Genomic DNA, 27917 nt, shown 5'->3' with positions numbered 1-27917 from the left:
ATCAAGTTGACTGTGGAGCTTTAATCTGCTGCTCCTGAGGCTGCTGGGAGAGATTTCCCTTTCTCTTCTTTGTTCGCACAGCTCCCGGGGTTCAGCTTTGGATTTGGACCTGCCTCTGCGTGTAGGTCGCCTGAGGGCGTCTGTTCTTCGCTCAGACAGGACGGGGTTAAAGGAGCAGCTGATTCGGGGGCTCTGGCTCACTCAGGCTGGGGGGAGGGAGGGGTACGGATGCGGGGCGAGCCTGTGGCGGCAGAGGCCGGCGTGATGTTGCCCCAGCCTGAGGCGCGCCGTGCGTTCTCCCGGGGAAGTTGTCCCTGGATCCCGGGACCCTGGCAGTGGCGGGCTGCACAGCCTCCTGGGACGGGGTTGTGGATAGTGACCTGTGCTTTCTCACAGGCTTCTTGGTGGCTGCAGCAGCCTTAGCGTCTCATGCCCGTCTCTGGGGTCCACGCTGATAGCCGCGGCTCGCGCCCGTCTCTGGAGCTCGTTTAGGCAGTGCTGTGAATCCCCTCTCCTCTCGCACCCCGAAACAATGGTCTCTTGCCTCTTCAGCAGGTCCAGATGTTTTCCCGGATTCCCTCCCAGCTAGCTGTGTTGCACTAGCCCCCTTCAGGCTGTGTTCACGCCGCCAAACCCAGTCCTCTCCCTGCGCTCCGACCGAAGCCCGAGCCTCAACTCCCAGCCCCTCCCGCCCCGGCGGTGAGCAGACAAGCCTCTCTGTCTGGTGAGTGCTGGTCGGCACCAATCCTCTGTGCAGGAATCTCTCCACTTTGCCCTCCGAACCCCTGTTGCTGCGCTGTCCTCCGTGGCTCCGAAGCTTCCCCCCTCCGCCACCCGCAGTCTCCACCAGTGAAGGAGCTTCCTAGTGTGTGGAAACCTTTCCTCCTTCACGGCTCCCTCCCACTGGTGCAGGTCCCGTCCCTATTCTTTTGTCTCTGTTTTTTATTTTTTCTTTTGCCCTACCCAGGTATGTGGGGAGTTTCTTGCCTTTTGGGAGGTCTGAGGTCTTCTGCCAGCATTCAGTAGGTGTTCTGTAGGAGTTGTTCAACGTGTAGATGTATTTCTGATGTATTTGTGGGGAGGAAGGTGATCTCCAAGTCTTACTCTTCCGCCATCTTTAAGGTTTGTCTAGGCCTCTTTTATAAGGGCACTAATCCCATTCATGAGGGTTCTGCCCTTATGACTCAATCACCTCCCAAAGTCCACACCTCTTAATACCATCACCTTGAGGGACTAGGATTCAACATATGAATTTTGGGGGGACATAAACATTCAGACCATAGCACACAGTGTGGGTCACACATCATTTGGGGATCTTTGAGATAACTGGTCCAGATCCTATGAAGGCATTCCACGGTGTCGTCAGGGATCCAAGTGCTTTCCAGCTCTGCTCCACGTTCTTAGCAGGGGGCCTTTTTTCATCCTTTTATGAGATGTTTTCTCATTGTTCCTCTGGACCCCATCTTCACATTCTAGGCAGGAAGATGAAGGAAGAATGAAAGGCCAAAAAATGTTTCTCCTTTAGAACGGCCCTGCCTTGTAGATTAGGAACAGCAGCTTCCCCAAGAACTTCCACTTGCATCTCAGTATCCCAAACCAAAAATGTCCTGTGGACACCTTTCAATGAAAGATGACCAGGGAGAAAGATGGTAGAAGGGGATTGGTCAGCTGACCAACAGAGACAGCCACGGAGCTGATGTACCTGGAGGCGAAAGAGGGGACTTCAGCCTCTAGGAAGCCTCTGCCTCCATCAGAGGATATGGAGGATGGTGAAGGGAAAAGCTGGAGAGACAGAAAGCAGTTCCTCTGTAGATCCTGGGGCACTTCCTGGTGGTTCTGAGTTGATCGCTATGGGGCAGAGACAGATGGCGGAAGCTTATTCTTCACTCTTGACGTCTCCTTCAGGAGGAGGTACACCCCATGGTATAACCTCAGCCTTCCTCTAGGAGGTAGAGCAAGTCTCAGTCCAATCTATTGTTCCTTAGTCCCACAGGTTTTACAAGGTCCTGTGTTGACCGCCTATGGCCATTAGCATTGCCTGAGACTGGGTGTAAAGCCCACTGAGCTCGAGGGTCCAATATTAGGAAGCCCAGCAGTGTCACACTAACGTAGGCTTTATCAGTCATAAAGATGACATTTTCATCCTCATCTGCCCTACTCCCTTACTTTGTCTCTGAATTAGTTCTGAACTCGGGCATTGTGAAGAGGTGTCATTTACTGGATCTCCTCTCTGCACGTCTAAGCACTGTTGAGAATAGTGAGAGCTTAATAAGTACTTTGTCAAGTGAAAAATAGTTTGATCATTGCTCCAGGACTTCTGTGATTATGTACGTTTATATTCCCAGATACGTGGATCAAAGCAGATGGCAGGCATGTAAAATCTTTGACAAGTAAACAAGAGCACAAAATTAAACTAGTATTAGTGCTGCTAATGAGACGCCCAGCACAGTACCTGGAATTTTTTATTGAATGAATGAATGTTCACAGAAATACACATTCCAGCTCAGATTTTGGCACATTATAAAGGAAAGAGTGAGCAACTAGGAACAGTTTTTTTCTCGTGGCTTCTAATCAATGGTTAAGCAGGAAAAAATAATAATAATAACAGAGGAAGCCTGAAAGCATGGCTGTTAAAATATTCTTCAACAGAAAAGGGAGGGACTTTCCTGTCAATACAGTGGTTAAGACTCTGTGCTCCCAATGCAGGGGCACAGGTTCAATCCCTGGTCAGAGAAAATCCCGTGTGCCGTGTGGCGCAGCCAAAAAAATATAAAAGGGAACCCTCCTACTCTGTTGGTGGGAATGTAAACTGATGCAGCCACCATGGAGAACAGTATGGAGGGTCCTTAAAAAACTCAAAATAGTGTTGCCATACAATTCACATCCCACTCCTGGGCATAGATCCAGAAAAAACTCTAATTCGAAAAAATACATGGAAGCAATCTAAATGTCCATTGACAGATGAATGGGTAAAGATGTGGTATATATATACAATGGAATACTACTCAACCATAAAGAAAGAATGAAATAATGCCATTTGCAGCAACATGGATGGACCTAGAGATGATCATACTAAGTGAAGTAAGTCAGAAAGAGAAAGACAAATATCATATGATACCACTTATCTATGGAATCTAAAATATGATACAAATGAACTTATTTACAAAACAGAAATAGACTCACAGACATAGAAAACAAACTTATGGTTACCAAAGGGGAGAGGGGGTGGGGAAGGGATAAATTAGGAGTTTGGGATTAGCAGATACAAACTACTGTATATAAAATAGATAAGTAACAAGGTTCTACTGTATAGCACAGGAACTATATTCAATATCCTGTAATAAAACATTATAGAAAGAATATGAATCACTTTACTACACACCAGAAACTAACACAACTTTGTAAATCAACTATACTTCAATAGAATTTTAAAAAATGTATATATTCCTCAATAGCAGAACCCCTTCTCATGTTAGTATTAAAGGCAGGACTGACCCCTCCCTGTGTAGTAGACAAATGATAATGTCAAACTTTTGCTTTATGTCATGTTAGATTTGGAGCACTAATTTGTTTTGTGAAATGTCTGAATGTATAATAATAAGCAACATTTTAATGAAGTTTTCTGAGTTGATATTTTTAATAATCTGAATATTTTTGGATGCAAAAATATAAAATTCTTGCATTCACACGAATTATGGGGAAGCAGCTGAAAATATGACATTAGCAAAAACTGTTATTTAAGCTACTCCCCATATTTATTCTTTCTTCTTCCTGAGTTTTAGCTAGACACATGGCTGCCCAGAATGGAGACTACATTTTCTAGATTTCCTTGAAGCTAAGTGTGACCTTATGACTAACTTCAAAGCAAAAGCATGAAATACAACTGGTGTGTGAATTCCTACTTTCTAGAATGTAGATGTGATGACTGGTGCTCCAGCAGCCATTTTGATCCATAAGGTGATTTCAGGAATGGAAGCCACACATTGGCAGAGCAACAAGATAAGCCTGAGTCCCTAACACCATGGAATGCTTTACCAGCTCTGGACTGACTCTCTCCAGGCCCGTTAAACACAAGGAAAATGGATAAACTAACCTGCTGCCATTTTGAGTTTTTCTGTTACTTGTGTCTGATCCTAATGAATATATATGCAAGTCTTTATAGTCACATTTCATTCACAGACTCCAGACTCATACAAATTTAGGTTTGAATGCAGAGCTACATTAATTTATTAATAGTTGTAACACTGGGTAAGTTACCTAATCTCTCCATATCTCAGGCACCCCATTTGTAAAATAGGGAGAGCAAAAGTACATACTTCTTGGGGCTTCCCTGGTGGCGCAGTGGTTGGGAGTCCGCCTGCCGATGCAGGGGACACGGGTTTGTGCCCCGGTCCGGGAGGATCCCACATGCCGCGGAGCGGCTGGGCCCGTGAGCCATAGCCGCTGAGCCTGTGCGTCCGGAGCCTGTGCTACGCAATGGGAGAGGCCACAACAGTGAGAAGCCCGCGTGCTGCAAAAAAAAAAAAAAAAGTACATACTTCTTATGTGAGGATTAAATGTAATAATGCAAATAAAGCCCTGGTACAGTGTCTGGCACGAGTAAATGCTAAATAAATGTTAGCTATTAAAACTGAGGTTGATGATAATGAGTCATAATTAGCCAAAGTGAATGCACTTTCAACTCTATCACTGGACATTTTATGGTGATCTTTCTGATATACCATCATTTTTTAAAGCATTGGATGAATTTTATATTTGTCCTAAGACATCTTAAATTTAATCTGTGGGTCAGTTAGAATCCTGAGACAAAACAGGTACTATTTCTACAACAATAACACAATTGACATTTCTTCTGTAAGATGTAATAGATTTTAAGAAGGGTTAGAAATAGGTAGAGGTTTGAATGATATTTGGCTGTCCTGACTTGTTGCTAAAGCCCATGGAACTCTGATACAAATGTTCTTAGCAATTGCAATTGAATCTGCTGAGTAGGACATCTGCTTGCTTGGTTATTGGGAAATGGTTGAACTTAAACATAAAAGATTAAATGAAAATCCACATAATAGACAATTATCATTGATTTTCAGATTGATAAGGGCAAGAAATTAAGGTGGTTAGCAAAAGGAAGCATTGTGCAACTGCAGAAGGAGGATCTGTAACTGCCAAATGATATACCATTGTGTCAGCTTCAAGATCTCATGGACTTTCTCTGTAAATGACAGAGACAATTCCAAAAAGCAGTGCTTGACAACACTCAAAACCAACCGAAAATATCATTACTCTGGAACAACTAAAAGAAACAAAGATACCAGTGGAAAGACATGGATTCAGGAACCAGATTTACAGTTACATGTAGAATATTTTAAGAATATAAAAAGAGGGCTTCCCTGGTGGCGCAGTGGTTGGGGGTCCGCCTGCTGATACAGGGGACGCAGGTTCGTGCCCCGGTCCGGGAAGATCCCATATGCCGCGGAGCGGCTGGGTCCGTGAGCCATGGCTGCTGAGCCTGCGCGTCCGGAGCCTGTGCTCCGCAATGGGAGAGGCCACAACAGTGGGAGGCCCGCGTACCAAAACAAAAACAAAAACAAAAAAATTAAAAAAATAAAAAGAAAGCTCAATAATTTATCATTATTCATATTCATAATATTTTTAATAATGATAATTGACCAGGCATACTCTGAAAGCGTCCACAAGGAAGAAATCCCAAGTTCAAGCCCAGTTCTTGTACAAATGCATCTCAGTCTCCAGGCATTAAATCCAGGATCGGAAGTACACACAAATTCAAATAATAGTGGTTGCCTGGCACTCAGTGTTAAAAGTAAGATTGCAATTACTTGTCCTGACTTGGTAGGAAAGAATGCTGTGATTGATTAGTGATGTCTTTTATGAGTACAAGGCAGAGATGGTGGGTCTATGCAGTGACTGTATTTTGTATCTTTCCAGTTCAATATTGTGCTTCTGGTCATATCAGGCCAGATGTCCCAGGTATCCCAGCTAAATATCTCCTTCTTCTCCTGGACCCAAGTTCTTGTCTTGGCAACCTGCCTAGTCACAACAGTCTTTCTAGAATGGAGAGACAGAGCATTCACTGTTGCCAGTGATACAAACCCAACTCAAACTAGCTGAAGCAGAAAAAAATGGGATGTACTGTCTCACTTAACTGTGGAGTCCAAGGATGCAACTGGTGTCCAGCACAAGATTCCTAAGTTTCATTGTATTGTCAGAAATCTATTTCTCTCTCTTCCTTTCTTCTTCTCTTAAACAGGTTTTCTTTAGAGAAGGCAAGATGGTCACCAGCAATGCCAGACTCAGGTCCTCCCACCTCAGTAACCACAGTGGAAGGTACACATCTTTTCTGATGGCTCTTGAAAAAAAAATCCCAGGTAGGATTCTGATTGTCCTTAATTCAGTTACATGGACATATTAAAACTACTAAAGCCAGAAAGGCTGTGAACTCTGATTGGTTTCAGTGTCCACCCAGGTAGCTGTTAGTAGGAAAAGGTCTCTGTGAAAGAGAGTATCTAAGCACAGGTGGTTTCTGAGAAAAAAGTACCTATGGACCCTGGGGATCTGGAAATTACCTTAAAATCATTTGTGGTCACAGATCCTGGGAAAGTCTTCACTCACCGAAGTACACACATCCCAGGGTTGGACCATTTTAAAAGCTCTTCAAGTGCTTTTCTTAATCAGCCAGTTTGGAAACCCTTGCTTAAGATGCAGGGGGAGTTCTCATTTCATACAGAGGTTTCATAGAGATATTTTATTCTCCTTTGGTAAAGAAGAGCTTCTTTCAGTTTACCAGAGAGAGAGAGAGAGAGAGAGACTTCTACTTTAAGGAACAAGATCTGGGAAAAGAAATGAAGCCAGGGAAGTGAGTCTGGCACTCACACTGCCTTTATGGAGGGGACACTCGCCAATCTGGAAGAAAAGGCTTAGAGGATGTGTCCACTATCGACAGCCTCTCTGGGATGAGGAGTAAAAAACAATCAAAGAACAAGGTCAGCCCAGTTCTCTGATAAAATATATCCTCTCCCCTTACTTTGAAGTGGGACCCTGAAGACCTGCACCCTAAGTATCAAGGTAAACTGGAAGCAAATAAGCCCTCACACAGACTGCAGCCCATAACATTTGGAGGCTAAAAAATGTCAGTCAATGCATACTTGGATTAAGGTGATCCCAGACGGCTAATACACTCATGGGATGTGGAAACCATGAAAACATGTCTCATGATAAAGATAATATCATCTCAGGCCTCAAATTATTTCTACCAGTTTTAAAAATAAGATGTTTAGGATACAATTGAGAATAACTAGACACACAAAAAGGATGAAACTCCTTGATCAAGAACCAACAGAAATAACAGACAACAGAAACAGACCCAGAGATACTCCAGATTCTAATAGATATGGCATAGACTCTAACACAACAATGCTTACTATGTTCAAGGAGATAAAAAAATAAGCTTTAAAATGTTGGCAAGGTCTGTAAACTATAAAAGTGACACTGAAGATTTGAAAAGCAATCAAATAGAAATTCTAGAACTGAAAATACAATGGTCAAAATTAAGAACTCAGGTTCTTAACTCAGGACAGGTTTAACAGCAGATTAGACAAAGCAGTAAAGAATTAGTGAACCAAAAGATATTTAAGAATAAAATGTCCAGAGTGTAGCATGGAGAAGCAAAAGGTTGAAGATGGAAAAGAGAAGGTGAGATACAGAGCGTAGAGTGAAAAATCCTAATAGATATTCCACTGTAGTCACAAAAGGACAGCCAACAAAGTCCTAAACAGAATAAATAAAGGCATATGATAGCAAAACTGGAAATTTTTTGAAAAAGAGTTGAAAATTCCCAGAGCTGAAGACAGTCACAAGTCTTCAAATTAAAAGGCCCATCAGGGGGGCTTCCCCGGTGGCACAGCGGTTGAGAGTCCGCCTGCCGATGCAGGGGACACGGGTTCATGCCCCGGTCCGGGAGGATCCCACATGCCGTGGAGCGGCTGGGCCCGTGAGCCATGGCTGCTGAGCCTGCGCGTCCGGAGCCTGTGCTCCGCAACGGGAGAGGCCACAACAGTGAGAGGCCCGCGTACCGCAAAAAAACAAAACAAAACAAACAAACAAAAAAAAAAACTTGGAGGTATGGAATCAAAATGGCCAACTGATTGCTTATGAATAGTTTTCCATTCCAATCAACATCTCTAAAAATGACAGAAAAGTGAGATATTTGTTGCTGGGGGAGGGTTGGCATTGGGAGGAGGTAATGTCAGATCCATAATAACACTACAAAAAAACATGCTATCATCAGATCAGAAATTTTAAGTAATCCTTGAAATAGAGAAAGCAGAGAAGACCAAATTGACAAAGCAAATTACACCAAAAGTCATGTTCCTGGGAGACTGGTGCACGTGTAGAAGTGGCCCCTGGTGCACTCCAAACACAGAGGGAACAGATAGGAGGAAAAGGAGGGAGAAGTGGGGCAGTCATGGGGGATTATAATAACCTAATCCTGGTCGTCAATCTGGGAGGTCCCTCTCCTCCACCAAATAGTGCCAAGAAGTAGATGGTAATGTGTTTGCCTCAGGCTAGAACAGCGAGCATAAGCCCTTAGCAGGAAGAGGGAGGGAAATGCCTCACGGCATCGGTAACACCCAGAAAGAACAGGGAGCCCCTAAAGTTGGCAGATGAGTGACCAATGCTCCCCCCCTGAGCACCGAGGCTCTGACTCACCCACAACTGCTGGAGGTGGAAAGAGCATTCATAAACAGGCAACAAGACTTTTTCTTTTCTTTTTTGTTTTTAATATAAGAACTTTTCAAACACATACAAATTAAAGAGAACATTACAAACAACCAGTATACACTACCCAGCTTCAACAACAACTAGCATTCTGTCATTCTCGTTTTCTCTATGCCACTACCACTGCTACCTTTATTATTTTTTTCCTGGAGTATTTTAAAGCAAATACCAAATATCATATCATTTCACTCATAAATACTCAGTGTGACTCTCTAACACATAAAGGACTTTTTAAAAAACAAATCCATGAAAACACTACAAGGAAACAATGACAATAATTTTTTATTAACATCATCTAATAGCCGGTTGTGGCAAATTGCATTTTCCAAAAATGCTTTCAGGTGACTTTGCCAACAAGAGGAGACGTCTCCATCCCCTCCTCTTGACTCGGCACTGGCCTTCGCCATTCACTGGAAGGATAGGCGTGAGAAGCCGCCTGACTCTGAAGGCAAGGTTAGAAAGGGCAGTCTCCTCGCTTCCGCCTGGTCCTCTTACAGCGCTTACTCTCCAGAGCTCCATCTCAAGATGGTCCCTCTCAGAATCCAGCCACCTGAGGGGCCACAGGTAGGTGTCCAATCAACATTCCCAGCTGAGCCTGGCCTTTCAAGTCTTCCCAGCTGAGACTCCAGACATCTCCACTATGCCCTGACCCACAGACCCTGTGACCATGAAAACACTGTGGTGGTTTCATGCCACCAAGTGGTAGGGTGATTTGTCTCGCATCAGTAAAATTCAGAAACACTGGATCATATTTGATTTTCTCCCATTGTTTCAAAATTTTACTTTATAAAAAAGTAAAATTTAAATTCGGATCCTGTTTAAATTAGGAGCCAAGCAAGGGTTACACATTGCTTTTGGTTGATATTTCTGTTAAATATCTTTTAATCCACATGAATTTCTTCTTTTTTTTTTTCATTTTTACGCCACTTATCTGTGAAAAAACTGTCTTTTGTCTTATAGAATAACTCACATTCTGCTTTAGTTGATGGATCAATCAACCAACCATTGCTTACTATGTTTCTCTCTGAGCTGTAGTTCCTATAAAGTGATGGCCAGATCCAGCAGAGTTTTTCTGTAAGGGGTCTGATAATCAATATTCTAGTCTTTGAGGGCTACTCAATGCTGCCATCGTGGCACAAAAGAAGCCATTGATTATTCATAAATGAATGAGTGTGTCTATGTTCCAAAAGAACTGTATTTTCAAAATAGGCAGCAGGCAAATTTGGCCCATGGGCCATGGTGTGTGGGCCCTGACCTAGAAAAAACAAAGATTATCAAATACGGAGATGAGTGCACAATCCAGAATCACCAAATATGTAAGGAAAATCAACATCATGAAAGGAAAAGCAAACTAAACAAATCTAAGAACCAACATCCAAAGAAACAGAGTAAATAAAATAAACAGAAAAAAACTTTGAAAGAAGTACTGTACATGGAATAGTCTAGAGAATTAAGGATGCTATGACATTTCCTAAGCAAGAAAAGGCTGTTGTGCCAATAAGCATTTATAGATCTTAGAAATGAATAATACAATAATCAAAATAAAAATGAAAATCTCAATAGATGTGCTGAATAACAGAAAGAACACATCAGAGTACAGCACTTAGGCAGCAAAGTATGCTGGGAAATTGTTCCAGAACACCATACTAAAGGAAAAATAAATGAAAATACGAAAAAGTTGGAGACATCAGAAATTAGACCCAGAAATTCCAATATCCACCTAATAGAAGTGACAGACAGAGACCAGAGAGACGGAGGTGAAGAGATAAGCAAAGAAATGATAGTAGAAGATATTTTTTCTAAGCTGAAAAAATGTTATTCTTTAAATAGAAATATCCCACTGGGTAACAACCAGGGTGAATAAGGGGGGGAGGAAATCTCATGCATGGATCCATGATGATAAAATTTCATAACTTTTGGTATAAAGAGCTCTGAAATCCCCTCCACACATCCAAAGTCTCATTCGGTGACTCTGGGGTGTAATTTGGAAATCTGACTTTCTTTCTTTGTTTGCTTTCAGTTGGAGACAGATGTGAAAAGACGTGGACTACAATGTGATAAGTGTTATCATACAGTGTTTCTCCAGAGACAGTCTGAGGACCACCTGCACCTGACTTTGCCAAGGTTCTTGTGAAATTTCAGATTCCCAGATGCGGCCCTTTGGATCATAATCTTGTGAGGATGCAGCTCAGGAAGTTGTATTTTAAACAAACCCAAGTAATTTTTATGACGGTCAAACTGTGATAACCACTGGCCTTGAAGAGCTATGTCCCAGGACTCTGATTTGATTTGGAAGGAACTTGAGGAGCGGGGTGGGGGAAAGGGAGGTGGGAGAGAAACTGGATTGGTTGTTAAGAGAAGTCAGATCCCACAAGGTCTTGCCATGCTAAGGGCTTTGGGCTTTATAGGATCAGCCATAGGGAGCCAGTGAAAAGTTTTAAGGGAGGAAGGGGGCGGGGCAGCATAGTGTAATTTTAAAAGATGATTCCTATAGCAGGGTGGAGGATGAATAGAGATGGGTTGAGGCTGGGAGCAGAGAGACTAGCCCAGGAGACATGTAATGAGGACCTGACCCAACTCAGTGGCAAGGCAGACAGAGAAGGGGGAGATGGGAAGTCTGGTTGGGAGGTAGAATCAACAGTGCTTGGTGAGAAAAATCAGGGCTGAACTTGCAGGTCTTGTCCTCTGGGCTTGTCCCAGCCCCATGGGAGGGTCAAGTTCTTAGTCCCAGTCATTCTTTGTCTGCCCTGACCCACCATAGTCAGCAAGGTCATCCCAGGTCCTGTCCTAAGATATGCCAATTATTGGAAGAAAAACATAAAGCATACTTCTTGTGTACTTTTATTTTCATTGCCCTAAATGTTAGACACCTTATCTAATTAGGTTTGATAAATTAATTACCCTTAATATTTTGTTATTACAAAAACCTAAACACTATGTGTTGTTCCCCTGGGCGCTCCTGGTTTTGCAGCCCTTTCAAAGATTCCTGTGTAAACCGCTCTCTCAGGTTACCAAACAGCCTCAGGGCAGCAACTCCAAGAAAATGCAAGGGCAGAGCTGACCAGCTGGACCTTTTTGGATGTGCCCAAACTTTCACACTGTGAGAGGAATGCTGCACACCCACTTTTCACGGGTTGCTCCAGATGGCAATGAAAACCACACGTTTTACAAGTGAGTGATGCGTGGTCACGCAGAGGAGTTAACTCAACTCATGTCCACTTGGCTGAGAGTTTTGAGGTAAATCCTTTCAAGATTACATAGATCAACCGGGATTTCAAAAGTAAATTATTTAGGGCTACACAGAGTGAAATATGGCTATTACCGATTAATTCTGATGAACGCTCACAATACAGCAATGAAGTAATTATTACAGAAATTATGCTTGATAAAATTAATTATTTATATGTAGGAGAGATCTAAAACTGCACTAACAATTGAAGTAAATTATACGTGTGATAAGAAGATTCAAATAACTGCTTACAATTTACAAAGCACCTTCTCATTTATTACCTCATTTGATCCTCACAAAAATTCCTTAAGATAAATCATCTTATAGTTCCATTTTATAGATGAGGAAACTGAAGGTCAGAAAGATTCAGTGACTGGCCCAAGGCCACACAGTCAATAAGACAATATTTCTATGTCTCATCTAGCATGTTTTTGGTTGCAAGTAACATAAAATCCAAATCAAAATGTACTAAACAGTAAATAGAATAGAGAAACTCTAGAACAGAAAAAGTTCAGTAGTGCGGTGGGCTTCAGGCACAGTTTGATCAGAAATCCAGCTGTTTTATTTTGATTGTGTTGGATTTACCCTTCTTTTTGTGTCAGCTCTATTCTGAGTCTCTTTTTCCATTTAGCAGCAAAATGCTGGAGCAGTTTCAGGGCCCACCACACTATCTAGAAGGAGAAAGAACTTTTCTTTCTCCAATCATCAAACATGAGACCCCGGCTTCATTTTGTTGCACCAGTGGCCAGGGGAATACCAGGTACTGATTGGCTGAGGCCTGGGGTACATGATCCAGTGACCATGTCAACCAAGACCACAACCCAGAAGCTAGAGGTTGGATCAGTCCCCTCCAAACCCCACAGCTGCTATGCCATGTGGGAGGGGTGGAATGGAGGCTGCAGAGTCAACCACAGTATCCACCACAAGCCAGGAATTGAATTCTATGGGACTTGAACGACGTAGGACTCCAAATCTTATGGGGGTTGAGAGGGGGGTTGTTTGTTTTTTCTCTGTAACTGACATATTGTTATCCTTCACTTCTGGAGCTGACAACTCTAAGTAAAATTGTAATTCGTGTGCGTAAATGTGCCTAAAAAGGCCCGTACGTGACCGGAAGTCCTTTCCAGCTGGTGTGCACCAAGCCCAGACTTTGCTTTGTGTGTGCTGCCATGATCTATCGGCTTTTGCTTCTTCAGTTACTTCTCCAGCTCAAGTTCCTCTAAATTCTTTTGCCCCGTTCATTTTTGTTTCAAATACATTTTTGTTTCTTTGTGTCAGGGCCCAACCAGGAAGACAGAAACCACTCTGAATATTTAGAACAGAGGAAGTTTAGTGCAATGAGATGAAAGAAACTTAAAAGCCAAACAAGGGATGGTGAGGCAATCCAGAGTCTAGCCACAGCAGGAAGTCGCCACCACTCCCAGGCTGGAGGGACAAAGGGAGGAGGTGATGCTACCCGAGCCCTGGGCCTGGGATTACCCAGAGGAAGCAGGAACTATGGCAGGTTTCCTGTGAGAGATGGAACCAAGGAAGAGAGGCAGCAGCTGCCAGAGATACCACCTAGGACTGAGAGAGAGGGAGAAATACCCTAACTTCAACCTCCCTCCTGTTCTCCAAACTCCCACTAGAGCCTCCATGGGCCAAACCCAGTTGGGAGCCGGCTGACATGGGGTCTGAGAACATTGGCCTGGAGGGGTCAGGCCCCCTGAATACACAGCCAGGGAAGGAAGAGTGAGGAATGGACCTCAGGTCAAGCAGACCCAGAACCAGCACATTTATATGACAGTGTCATGCACGTTTATGGTGGAAATTTTATTTTATTTGTTTCTGTTTTTTTAATTTTTGGCTGCGTTGCATCTTTGTTGCGGTGCACAGGCTTCTCACTGCAGTGGCTTCTCTTGTTGGGGAGCATGGGCTCTAGGCATGTGGGCTTCAGTAGTTGTGGCACATGGTCTCAGTAGTTGTGGCTCGTGGGCTCTAGAGCGCAGGCTCAGTAGTTGTGGCTCGCAGGCTTAGTTGCTCCACGGCATGTGGGATCTTCCCGGACCAGGGCTCGGACCCGTGTCCCCTGCATCGGCAGGCAGATTCTCAACCACTGTGCCACCAGGGAAGTCCCAGATGGTGGAAATTTTAGAAAATACAGATATGCAAAGAGAAAAAGGTAAACATCACAATCCTATTAGGGAACTGCTGAGTGCTACCTATTTCTCATTAGTCACTGGGGAATCCATGCTCTCGTCCTTTCCCTGTAAATAGGCCAAGCAGTCTAGCAGTTTGACAGTTTCTAATATACACCCTGAGAAATTCAATTTCTCCTCTTTATCAAGTTAAACGTGAAAAAGTAAGAAAAAACTTTATCTCTTCTAAGAAACTGACTTGCTTCTTTTCCCAGATAATGTGAGCTATATGATTTATCAGGTTTCCTCTTTTTGTCCAGGCTACCGTGAGACTCAAGGGCACATCTCATGCTCAAGACCAGCAACTTTTAAACTTTATGGTGGGTACGTGCTTCTTCCTTCTTCTCCATGTTCTAAAGTGTATTGCATCATGTCAGCTCTATGACATATGTGTATGCATGAAGCCAGCAGGGACAAATATAGGCACCTAAGGGAGAGGTCCTGGAGTTATTTCCCCAGAGGGTCGCTGGGGCATCACTTACCCTGCCCAACTTCGTCCACTCTGAGCCAGCTGGCCAGCACTGGGGAGTCATCTGCCGCTGTGGAACAGATTCTATCACCCTCCTCAACAGCAGATGGCTGCTCTGCACTAATCCATGTCATACATCATTGCTGATGTATGACACCACCATCGCTGTACAAATCACTAGCATCTTCGCTCCAATTCACTAGGCTGGGGATTACGCGTGTGTGCTCAAATAGTCTCTGGTTTAATAATTTTTCAGCTAAGCGACCCTATTAGCATCTTAACAATGGAAAGGGGTGGAGTGAAGGGCCACCGGGGAGATTATGGTTAGATTTTTAATTAGATTGGGCATTTTAATTAGGTTGGGCACAGCTTTTCCAAGGAGGTGAAAGCATTGTCTCCTCAAGCGAGCACCTCTCTGGCCTGTTTTAGCTTCCTTGATTCACAAGTTAGCTCCTCTTGAAATGCTTCTCTTATAGTTTGTTTATCTGAGGCTGATAGTCTGGGCATCGGGCCCAGTTTAATATAATTTTTACTGTTGCTACCGCATCCCCAGTTCTATCGAGAGAGTTATTATCATGTTGTCTAAGACACCTTACCATGGCAATTACCAGGTCGGGTGCACACCCATGCTTCTTTCTACCTCAGCCCTCCCCAGCGCTTTCTACTTCAAATTTTAGAAGTGAAGGTGATTCTCACTTCCATTCCACCGAGACAATGAGAGTTTGGGACTTGATAGCATAGCAAAGTAGATATTTGGCAATTATCTAGATCATTTGATTGAGATAGGCAAATAGTTGACATAACTGAGGTCCTGGAATATATCTGTGTGTCTAAAGAACATTGAAAATCCCCCAGTTGCTTCTAATTGATTGTAAGTTATATAAACACATAGGCTGCTTTTACAACAAATTTGCTTTCCTAATTACGTTTTACATAATCTAATGCATTCATATTAGTTTGAATTCTCTAAGCATATACCAGCCCAAAGGTATGTTGCCTCATAGGCAGGAGAGGAAAACTGACCACAGGTGACCATCTGTGTAGACTTGGAAGCTGGCAATAATAATAAAGCGGCAGCACTGACAAAAGAAGATAAACATTGCAGCATTTGATTTGGAAAATGGTGTGTGTGTGTGTGTGTGTGTGTGTGTGTGTGTGAAGTTGCATTCTTGGTTTCAGTGCAGAGTTGGGTCAGACCCTTAGGATGACTTTAGAACACAGGCATTGAAGGTGAGCGATTGTAATAATAACCCACTTCACAGGCGTGGACATTAGCCAATAGACATGCACATCTCTGGCTTCACACCAAGGCCTAAGGTAGAGCCTGAGCCTGGGCTTGTCCAGGAGGTTCACACCTCCCGCAGACAGAGTCCTGCTGCAGAATTGTATCGCATTAACAATGCGACTTCCTGGAAAAACAAATAAAATGTTTTAAATGTTTAAATGCATTTTCAAGTATTCATCCTCCAAATATTTAGACTCTGAGCCGACTGGGCCAAGAGCCCAAGCTTCCCGTGCATGCTCGATTGTTCCAACCCTCTCCCCAGGATCAGCAAACATATAGCAACTTAAAATATTATCCTCTTGGAGCCGAAAAATAATTCCCCAGCTATTGTTCCAGGAAATCAGCTAGGTATCTCTGTCCAAAGTCCTCCTTCGTAATGTCTGCAAGAGTTTATTACTTTTTAGTAAGTTTAAGAAATTCTTAAAAAAGCCTCCCTGACGCTGTGGTCTGTGTCCACAGTGAAGCTGCAGCATAAGAAAGAATGGGAATGGAGAATTGGGAGTGGAGATGGGTAGGAAGAAAGGGAAGAAAGAGGGAGAGAGATGCAGGAAAAGCAACAAACAGCCTATTGAGGATAGAAGGCTTGGATGTCTGAATCAAGTCTTAAAAGAGGGACTCTGAGTAAACCAGGGATTTTGTTTTTGTTTTTTCAGAGACGGGAAAAGAGGGCAAGAGTGTCAGAGGCTGATTGCCTTTTGCATTTAAATTTCTCTAAATTCAGTCATCACATAATATATTCTCCTTTTCCCAGGCATATCTATACCAAAACTTCCTCTTTTTTAAGCCTCCACAGCAAAATAATAATAATTCATATCACTGCCAATAAAATTATCTAATTATAGAGTTTAGACCTCTCATCTTTATCTAAGAAGTTCCACAAGATAAAATAAATACCTTTAATGTAGATTTTGATTCTAGATACTGGGTCAGTATTTAGTTCAGCTTTCCCAATGTACTAGGTAGAACAGTGGAGTGAAATCTAACATACATTAAACTTTTGTAAGTTGGATTATATACGAGAGAGAGAGAGAGAGAGAGAGAGAGGGAATGGGTATTGGTCTTAAAAAGCAGGTGCCCCAGAGTGAACATGAGACAGGACCAACAAATCTGTTCTGCCCTAGGTTTGTCTCCATGCCTACGGACCTTCCCTGTGTAGTCTTCTGCTTAAAATACACATTTTTCATATACATGACCTCAAAATGTAAGCTAACTGCTTCACTGGTACTCAAACAAGAAAACAGCTGTCTGCTCCAATGATGGAGGGAAAACTGGCTGAGAAATAGTCCACCAGGCTTTGGCATGGTACCTCCCTAAGAAAACTTCAAGGGAAGTTTTGATTATCTGTGATTTTCTTCTCGTGGCTGACTTCAGAACCTGGCCCTCCCAGCAGACACATCTCTGCTGAATGATTCCCCCCTTGGCAAAGAGAAAATTTAAAAAGAAGTGGGGTCATTCTTCTGATGTCTCTGTTCCAGAACTAGAAACTTTGCTTTCTCCATCTCTGTGCCCAACTGCAAAGCACACGACGATCTCTTTTGACTTTATCTGGGGGTACAAAAATGGTCCACGATCGAAAGGTATGGGAGACAGAGTCATTCAGGAATTCATTCTTTCCTTCATCAAATATTTGCAGAGTACCAGCAATGTATCAGGCTCAAGATCCCACAATGAGCTACTGCTGAATCAGAAAGGGAATCAAAAGACCCAATCGCGACTTGGTTACACTCAACTTGTGAAGTTGGAGGAACTGCTGACCCTTCTGGGTCTCAACTGTCTACCTGACTAAAAAAAAGTGAAAAAAGTTGTGGCAAATAAGTTCTAAAATCCCTCTCAGTAATAAAATTCTGTGAAATCAAAGTAGAAATATTTTCTAAAACCTTAAAAGGACTAGAACAAACTTCCTCATAGCAACTCTATCTACTCCTGACATGCGCCGTGCCCTAAGCAGCTCTTTTCCTTCATCTCTGCTCTTCCAGGTTACGGTCAGTTTCCTCTCCTTGCCCCCTCCACTGTTGTACAATGTAACACTGTACGAAACAATATAGCCATCAACTCCTCCTTCTTCTCCTCTCCGACTCCCACAGCTTCGAAGTAGACATGTGGACAAAATGAAGGGATTTCTTCCGAAATGTTCTCTGTCATAGATGCTGTTGTTCAGGCCCTGTCAGGGTGATTCAGGCTTCAGTGTTTTGATTAAAAGTAAAGATAGCTACACTGTGGACGAAAGGTATGGAAATAGATCTCTTGAAATCACACTTTCGGATTGAGCAAATGCTTCATTTCAAAGACTGCATCATTTGTAACGTGGCTTTTGTGTCGTATCATCACACATACAGACCTGTTCACGCTTGGTTGTTGAATCTCCATAGTAATGGCTTGAGCATCCGTTGTCTTTATTCAATCTTATCTATAAAAAATAATAATAATAAAACACTTGGTTACACGAAGGGAAAAAAATTCCTATAAAATGCTTGAATGTCTGTGCTATTATATCAGAGAATGTTTACCAATATTGCTTTAGGCAATACCTCCTTGTTAGTTGTTCTATTCAGTTAGTAAGTATATATCTGAAGAAGACATATTCAATCAGTAGTTGTGCTTAATTCACTCCCGAGCATTAAGGAGAAGACGAAAAGTGTAAAATTTCCAGAAGTTAAGGGCAATAGAGTGGAAAGTCAGAACGCTTGAATCTGAATCCCACTTTTATAGCTTACTAAATATTTGATCCCAGGGAAGGTACTCAGTTATTCTGGACTTTATATTCCCCACAAGGACATTAATAACTCCTACGCTGTCTTCCTCGCAAAAATTTTGTGAAGATAAACTGGTCTGTAAGAAGAGGAAGAAAGTATTACACTTATATAATGCTTACTTGCCAAGCACTTCACATATTCACTCATTTAATCCTTACAAGAATCCCATTTTACAAGAAATCACATCACTGAGAGGTTAAAGGATTTGCTTATAAAGGGTGGAGCTGGCACTCAAACCGAGGCAGAATCCATGCATTTACCTCCATATGAGAATCAGTCATACAAAGGGCGCTACTAAAATGTTTCAATGCATTCAACGGGGGGAAGAACTTTTGTTCACCTTCTCCCACTTTTAATGGAAATGTGGTGAGGGGAAGACCAATGTCTGCAATATTTTTAGTGCACGTAATTAAAATGATTTTCCTAGGTTAATAGCATTAAAATTTCACATTGTGTGGTTTTCTCACAAAGTTATAATGCTTTGGACTTATTAGACTTAAAAATATCATGTATTTATGCAACAATTCCACATTTTCCTCTTGAATTTGCATTCCAACAAATTAAAATGATTTTTCAATATCCCGGCAATACAGAGCGCTGAACTCAAGGGAATCTAGCATCTCATGCTTTCTGCCTGCCTCTATAAAGCAGGCAAAAACTTGAAAACCAGAGGCACCAGCAAACTTCCAGCCAACAAAGGCAGTCATTATGTTTTCTGCACTTAGGAGCTTTTGCTCTGCCAGGCAGATACAGAGAGTACTGATCTCCTTCCAAGTCCCAAACCTCTTCACTTCCTCTTTCTCCTTCTCTCTGTCTAGGGCCTTTTGAGCGAGATGGCCAATAAGCCCCTTGTTTCCCATCTCTGCAGGAACAAGTGGGTGCTACTCTCAGTGTCCACCAAACCATAAGTCCTTTGAGGATACAGGAAGACATCCACCAATCTCAAGATCAAAATGCAACAAAAGGAAATCTGCAAGCAAAGGAGAGGCTGCCCACCACCCTGTTCTCTTATAAAAATGGCAGAATCTCTGGGGAGAGCAAGCAGTTTACTTCTGTGTGGTATATATATTTACCAAAGGTTCAAGAATACTTAATTTTACTTTTAAAAATGCTCTAATTGTATAATAAATGACACTATTAGGAACTGGGTATTTTCATACATATTCTCTCTCTGAAGTTCATAGTAATCTTTCTATTCACATTAATAGGAGCCAGTGATAGGATTTGAACTCATGTCCAGCAGACTCCAAGGCTCCTGCCCTTCCCTTAGCAACAGACTGTCTCTGACTGGGTTCCAGGGATCACGGAGTAGTCATTTATGATCATAGTTTCTTAATTAGTTTATTCTACATTCTAAAATATGTGTAATTCTACATTTCCAGGCAAACAACACAAAAAAGATCTAGAGAACGGGAGGGAAATTTTTTTCTTAATTTTTCAGGCTTTAATCATGGAAAGCAACACATCCACTCCAAACACACTCTCCCCCTTTGATTTTGTGACTCCTGTAATGTTTCCCTGGTCCCAACTGGTAGGAAGGGGCAATTGGGTAAACCCAGAGAGGGCTGTCAACAGATTAAAAAATCAACAGAAAAGATCAATTTGAAAATAAAAGGGTTGAAGATGGCACTGACTACTGGAAAATCAGAGTAGCATCTCAGCATGCTGTCCTGCAGCTTATAATTTGCCCGCATTGTCCAACAAAGTAGGAACACCCAAGGGAACAGGACCTTATCACCTCTCTTGCCAACCTCTCTTGCCTTGTCCCTACTCCCAAGGACAAGCCAGCGGAATTCAATCCCAAAGATAAGAGTTTAGTCCTGCTACCTCTGAACTGGCCCTGGGCCAACACAACAACCCTGGCATCTGTCGCTCTCCTCCACATGGCTGTTTCCATGAAGAAAACATTCCTCATCATGCAGTAGGAACTGGGTCATCACAATTAATAACCCACCAGTTAAAAGAATGGGCTCTGCATTCTCTTCCAAGTGTGAGGGTATCCTGTGATACAGGGTAAAGTGTCCACAGCAATATTCTTCCTCGACAGGGAGGTGGTGGGGTGAGGTGCTCGATCCCCAAGAAAGTCCATCAGGAAAAGAAGGCCAGCTTAAGAACATTTCATGTTGCCCAACAAGTCTAACTTAAATCAGGAGTGGTTAATACTTGTAGGTATAATATCTATCATTAGTTATTCAGGAAAGCAACATGGGAAGTCACTACCAGGTCAGATGGCCTAAAGCATGCAAGTCAATTAAGCAGCAGAATGAAGGTGACAGGAGGCAAGAGTGTTGCCCAAAGAAGTTGACATGCCCAGCATGTCTGGATACGAAACAAGCCTCCTGATAGCTGAACGTGTTTTGAAATACTTGTAAACGACTTGGTTAAACATCTCCCATTCTTGTGATAAACGGAAATTACCAAGGAAAAATATACTAAACCACTCAGCCAAAATAAAACTTGATGAAGAATGGTAGCATCCCCAACACTGAATGCCCTTGGAGCTCTTTGATCTGTGCTTTTCTAACTTTGGCTCAAGGCCCCGTTAAAACCAAGGAGTTCATGTTTGGGCCAATAAATAGAGCCAATAAAAGTCACTCTTGGACCAGGAATGGGTGGAACCTAGGTCATTAATGGTGTTTGGTGATTGTGAATGCTGACAGTAGTACTGCTAAGTATATACAGCTCCCTTTACACCCTAGATGAGAAGGGCCAGTCGCACCTAAGAGAGAAAACAAGAGCAAAACCTACCCCGAGGCCCAGCATTGAAATTTTATTTGACAAATATGCATTGAGCATCTACTAGGTGCCAGACAGAGCTTAAGCAGGACGCATCCACAGATGAATAGGAAGTAGACCCAGCCCATGAGACTCCAGACTAGAAGGAAGTCAGTTATGTGCCCCCAGCCATGATACAGGTCAGACTGTGATGAGGGCTAAGCAGAAGAAAGAGTAATTAACTCTACGTGGAAAGATTCTAGAAGACTTTACAGAGGAAGTGCTATTTAGCGGAACCATAAGGAATGAGTGAAAAAACCAACAGCCAGAAAAGGGTGGTATTCTGAGCAGAGGAGACAAGCTAAGTAAGTCGCGGAAGAGCTGAGGGGCAGAGGCAGCTGGGGAGAGAGTGCTAGAATTCTGACATGGAAGGAATTCAAGGCCTGAGGCTGGAAAGGTAACTCAGGACAGACTGCAAATGGTCTGTGATGACTTGTGACACATGCACTTGACCTTATTTTGTAGGCAGGGAATTGTAAGCATTTTATATATTTATATTTAATTTTTAATTTTTATATTTGAAATATTTATATTGTCAGGTGATTCTTAGGAGGAACTTGAATGCATAGAACAAAGAGACGTGATGTTTTATTAGTGAATTTTTTTTTTTTCCACACCGTGAGGCTTGTGGGATCTTAGTTCCCTGACCAGGATTTCAACCCGCGCCTTCGGCAGTGAAGGCACAGAGTCCTACCCACTGGACCGCCAGGGAATTTCCTACATTTGCTTATTCTTAGATCAACTAATGAGAAAAAATATAAGCGTTTGCACATCAATCAAGATTTTTTTTTCTAGTGCAAGTGACAGATAACCCCATCCAAACTAACTCAGGGAAGAAAAAAAAAGTGAGGGAGGAGAAAGATTTATTGACTAAATCCAGAAGTGCTTCTGGGATTCCAGAATCAGTTGACTGAGGGGCTGAAGGAATACCATCAAAGCTGTCTGTCCATTTCTCATCTCCGTGTCCCTCTCCGTGGAGGGGCACGGAGAAGGGTGGCTGCTCCATTCTCAAGATGAGCTTCCTCCCTGTGGCAGTCCCTGGCAGATCCAGGCTTATAACCATATTCACAAGTTCCAATCTCCTTCCTAACAGGACCCAACACAATCTCAGAACTAAGCCTCAGTGGCCTGGCCTGACTCACATGCCCATCCCTGGCCCTGTCACTGCACCCTGGACCATGGTACACACTGAATGGTCACAGTGGGTCCTGTGTCCCCCCAGAGTCTCCATGGACTCAGAGGGGAGACAGACGGTCTCAGAGGAAAACTGAGGTGCCATTACCTGGAGAAGAAGGAAAGATGCTGGGCAGGTTAAAATAACACAGTCTACTCTAATTTGCAAATAATATGCAAACATTTTAAAGTTGGGTTAAGGAATGACAATTGCAGGCTTATATCAGCCTTAACATCTAGTTTGCTTCTGTATTTTATTTTATTTGCATGGTATTGAGAAAATCCTGATTCACATAGGTGAGCAGTTCCAAATAGTAACTTTTTCAAACAGTGTACCTGGAACACTTAGGATACTCTTTAATTAAATTTTTGCCGAAGTTTAAAAGCAGGCTGTAAGTTTGAGTAATACGCAATTCCATTTCAAAGTTTACTTACCTAAACTGTGAAGAGCCTCCTCTGCTAATTTAAGTGTTCACTGGGAAGAGGTTTTTCAGATATATCTGCAGCATGTGATGAGAAATTCAACAGTATCATTTTCATTTATTTTTTATTTATTTTTATTGAAGTATAGTTGTAAATATTATACAAGTTACAGGTGTACAACATAGTGATTCATAACTTTTAAAGGTTATACTCCATTTATAGTTATTATAAAATATTGGCTATATTCCCTGTGTGGTTCATTATATCCATGTAGATTATTTTATACCCAATAATTTGTACCTTAATCCCCTACCCCTATATTGCCCCTTCCCTCCCCCTCCTGGTAACCACAAGTTTATTCTCTATATCTGTGAGTCTGCTTCTTTTTTGTTATATTCACTAGTTTGTTACATTTTTTAGATTCTACATGTCAGTGATATCATACAGTATTCGTCTTTCTCTGTCTGACTTATTTCATTTATAAGTCAGACAGAGAAAGACAAATGCCCTCCAAGTCCATCCGTGATACTGCAAATGGCATTATTTCGTTCTTTTTTATGGCTGATTAGTATTCCATTGTGTGTGTGTGTGTATGTATGTGTGTGTGTGTGTGTGTGTGTGTGTGTGTGTGTATATATATATATATATACCGCATCTTCTTTATCCCTTCATCTGTTGATGAACACTTAGACTGCTTCCATATCTTGGCAATTGTAAATAATGCTGCCATGAACATTAGGGTGTGTGTATCTTTTCAAATTAGTGTTTTCATTTTTTTCAGATATGTACCCAGCAGTGGAATTCCTGGATCATATTAGAGTTCTATTTTTAGTTTCTTGAGAAACCTCCGTACTGTTTTCTATAGTGGCTGCACCAATTTACATTCCCACCAACAGCGCAGGAGGGTTCCCTTTTCTCCACATCCTTGCCAACATTTATTTGTGTTCCTTTGGGTGATAGTCATTCAATATCACTTTTTTTAAACTCAGATATCTCAGTAACCGTGGTTCAAAGTTTGAACACAGTAAAATAAACGTTTTGCAATTTGAGTCACAATTTTAAGTGTCATCTTCACTGCTGACAGGTTATCAACAATGGTGGCGTGGTGATACTGCAGCCCCACATGGCCAAACTGAACTCATTCAGCTTGTTAAAAAGCAGCAGGAAGCTGATGCAACTCTGTTGTATCAAAGCACTGTTTTGCTAAGTTTCTTTTCAGAAAAATTAATTAGTGATTTCTTGTCTCATTTGAAATAGGAAAAATAACTCCTTGCCCTAAGACAGTGGATAAATGTTACCAGGAAAAAAATTCTGGCACTCACAACCTATTGTGTTCCAAATAGCTTTGGAAATCTGAAATTTAGAGATCATGTCCTATTAAGCTGACAATGTAGAGAGTACTATTAACCACTGTTTAGAAGATGCTATCTCCTTAAGAGCTAAGCCTTCTCTACTCAACCTGCCAGTGCCTATTCTAAAATCACATTTCAGCAAAGTAGTTCCTCAGCACTTTGTAGCAGCACTGTGGCCATTCTACACTGTTTTATTTCTCTTGGTGTGGATGGCATGCTTCCTTTCCTAGACTGAGAGCCCCAAAGTGCTGGGGCTTTGTCTTATTGTGTGCCTTCTCCCCATACAGCTTAGTATAACATATACTATGAGCTTAGTGTCATGTCTGATATGAGGCAGACTAGATAAATGTTATATATTTTTTTAAATGTGTTTTTAAGTTACAACAAAATTAAAGGAGAATATTTGTCTAGCCATTGTTTCGAATAAAATTTGTGAGATTAAAAGGTTTGATACCTTTATTAATAGCAGACAAAACAATAAACCAGAAATGTACTTCCTTTAGAGAAATGTTCTCTAATTGAGCTCCCTGTGTTTTGAAGGCTGTTTTGGGCACATGCACACTCATACTCCTCACCAGTCATTCATTCATGAAACAATTAGTATGTACACACTACGTGATAAGGTATGTCCTAGTTGCTGAGGATGTTTTAAAAAGGCGTAGAACACGGTCCTTGACCTCAGGAGTTTAGTCAGGGAGCATCCTAAAAACGAATCATCATAATGCCACCTGATACGTGCCATAATAGAGATATGAATATTACGTGCTGTTGACGAGGCTCTTTCAGGTTGCCAGGAAAAGAGGCGTGCTCTGGTGACTTGGGTGAATGTGGTGCGTTGTAAGGATACATGAGGAAGTGGGGAAGAGCAGGAAGCAGTTTTAGCAGCTGCCTGACGGAGCTGGGAATGTCACTCAGGACACAGTATACCTCCAGCCACCTGTTTTTCTTGACATTGCTTCAGCAGTGGGCATCTGTTGCTCCCTCTCTATTGCTCTGCCAATATGGTGACTCAGCTACACTCTGCCTCTGCTTCCTCTGCTTGTACCGCCAACTACTTTCTGTATCTCTTTTCTCTACTCCATTGCTCCTGTTTTGTTGTGGCTCCCACTGCCGTGTAGACAGGACTTCCAGACTCCTCTCTGGATGTCTGCCCATTTCTGCCCAACCTTTTGGCTTAGTCCCCCCAATAGGTCTCAAATTCAAATTGTGTGAAAGAGGCTTTGTTTGATTGGCCAGTCATCATCCAGGATACAGTGACCACCTTGGGTGGAGTTCTTGCATCAGCCAGTCTCATTGGCTACTGGACATCCCAGGTACAACTGCCTTTGGCTCAAGCATCAATTCTCTGTTCAGTCCACTGTAGCCAGGGAAGCAGGGCTCTGGTTTACATCACGTCAACCCATGCATAGAGCACTGTCTGCAGCAGCTTGCGTCACAAGAGGGTGTGGTTCATCCTGGCGATCACATCAACTGACTTCTCTGCAGAACAATGTCCTAGTGCATTGTTTGCCATCTTGAGTTTGACTATTTCAACTGTTCAACTTTTTACAAATAATGTCAGACAAAATGCTATAACAATTATAACTTGTTAGTACATTTTGAAAAGTTATATTAAATACATAAGAATTAAGACTATTTGAATACTCCACAAGAAAAAAAATAGTTGAAAAAATTATATTTATAAGAAGGAATATTATACAGCCTTCCAAAGGATCATGATTTGGAGAATATATGATGACAAAGAAAAATGCTGACTGATGTAATGTTAAATGAAAATTAGTACATATAAGTTATATAGTATTATTAGTGAATTAATTATACACTCAGCTCTGAAATTGAGAGAGAATAAACTGGAGAGATGAGTTAACAGGAACTCTGGATGGTGGGGTGATGTGTGCGTTGAAAAGTTCTTTCATACGCATTTTTGTATTTCTCAACATTTCAAAGGAAAAAAAACAAACAAAAAATCACACAACTATAAGATACATAAAGCAGTATAAAAGACCACCCTTACTTAGTAGGTAAAGCCCATAAATTGGTTTGACAAAATATACAAGATCTTTTGGATCCTGCTTCCAGTAAAAAGTGAGATTTCCTTTCTTATTCATGACCCATAACAGCTAAGAAAACAAAGATGACAATGAAATCAAAAGCATGACAGAATAATGGGATACATGGTGGCTAATTATGCATTCTGTGCTGTAGTATTCTTAGGAGGATGTCTGGGTTGTCAAAATATAGTTCCTGCTTGCCCCAATCATTTGTTCATAGACCACAATGGAATGGGTTTCGGGGGATGCAAAATGGGAGACAGCGAGTCTGTGAACAACTGTAATCCCAAGCGAAAAAGTACTCACGGGAGATAGCGCGAAGGAGGGCAAAGGCCCTGAAAAGATGGCTAATTCTGCCTGTGAGAGTGAGGGAAGAATTTAGAAAGTTGCTGACATTTGATGTGAGCCTTAAGAAATATTAATTGAATTTTCAACGGAGCTGAATAAAGGGCACCTTACTTCTATTCCTGAATTCTAAACTGGAATAGAATAGAAGCATGAAATAGAAGAATAGGGTAGGTGGGAGACCAAGCTATCACCTTTACTTGATGAAGTTGATAGTGAAGAATAAGACTGTCTGACTTCAGGTAAGTGGATTTCCAGTTCTAAACCTGGAATTAGACAGATTTATCCATGCAGTCACCAGAATTGCATTACCACACAGGTTTTCTGATGGAGGGCAAGACTCCTATAAAACCTACAACAGGAGAATCAGAGCAGAACACATATTCTCAGCAGGCAGGTTCACCACCACCACCACCCCCCACAAAACAAGGAGAGGAGGAGGCTGAAATGTACATGCTCTGCGCGGCAGGTTGAATGGTGACCCCTTCTTACCCACTCACCCCCCCACCTCAAATGACGTGTCCACTCAGAATCTGTGACTGTGACCTTACTTGGAAAAAAGCTTCTTCACGTATGTAATTAAAGATCTTGAAATGAGATCATCCTGGGGTAGGCTGGTCCCTAAATCAAATGGCAAGTGGCCTTAGAAGAAAAGGGCGGAAGACAGAGAGAAGATGGTCAGAGATTGTAGCGATGCATCTACAAGCAAGGACCACCAAGGATTTGGGCGACCACCAGAGCGGGGAGAGGGGCATTGCACAGGCTGTTCCTCAGTCTCCAGAAGGAGCCAAACCTGTCCACACCTCGGTTTTAGACTGCTGGCCTCTAAAACTGCAAAAGAATAAACTTCTATTGTTTTAAGCTACTCGATTTGTGCTAATGTGTTACAATTCTGAGAGACTAATACACTCTGTTTCTTCTTCTGAACTCAGCCATCTGTGAGTAGAGAGAGGAGGGAGAGGCCAGATTATTTCCCTAGTGGAGCTTTCTCCACATCAAAGGAAATATTATGAATGGGAAAGACACATCTTCCCCTAAAATAATAATAAAAGTTGCTAACATTTTTCGAGTGCTTGTCATACCAGCTATTGT

The 27917-nt window shown here is 42.1% G+C and overlaps 1 long non-coding RNA gene across 2 annotated transcripts in view; it reads right to left on the bottom strand.

The window, feature by feature from the left end:
- Positions 1 to 7619: 7619 nt before the first annotated feature.
- The window catches only part of LOC125964349 (uncharacterized), a 56526-nt gene continuing 36228 nt past the window's right edge, over positions 7620 to 27917 (bottom strand). For both annotated transcript variants that reach the window (XR_007477310.1, XR_007477309.1), the window contains 3 exons: positions 23090 to 23154; positions 18292 to 18360; positions 7620 to 18114 (listed from right to left, as the gene is read on the bottom strand). This is a non-coding gene — a long non-coding RNA (uncharacterized LOC125964349). The remainder of the gene's footprint in view (positions 18115 to 18291; positions 18361 to 23089; positions 23155 to 27917) is intronic.

Source organism: Orcinus orca, chromosome 4 (genome assembly GCF_937001465.1).
Source record: "Orcinus orca chromosome 4, mOrcOrc1.1, whole genome shotgun sequence".
Lineage (NCBI taxonomy): Eukaryota > Metazoa > Chordata > Mammalia > Artiodactyla > Delphinidae > Orcinus > Orcinus orca.
This window is presented reverse-complemented; position numbering and strand designations above follow the sequence as displayed.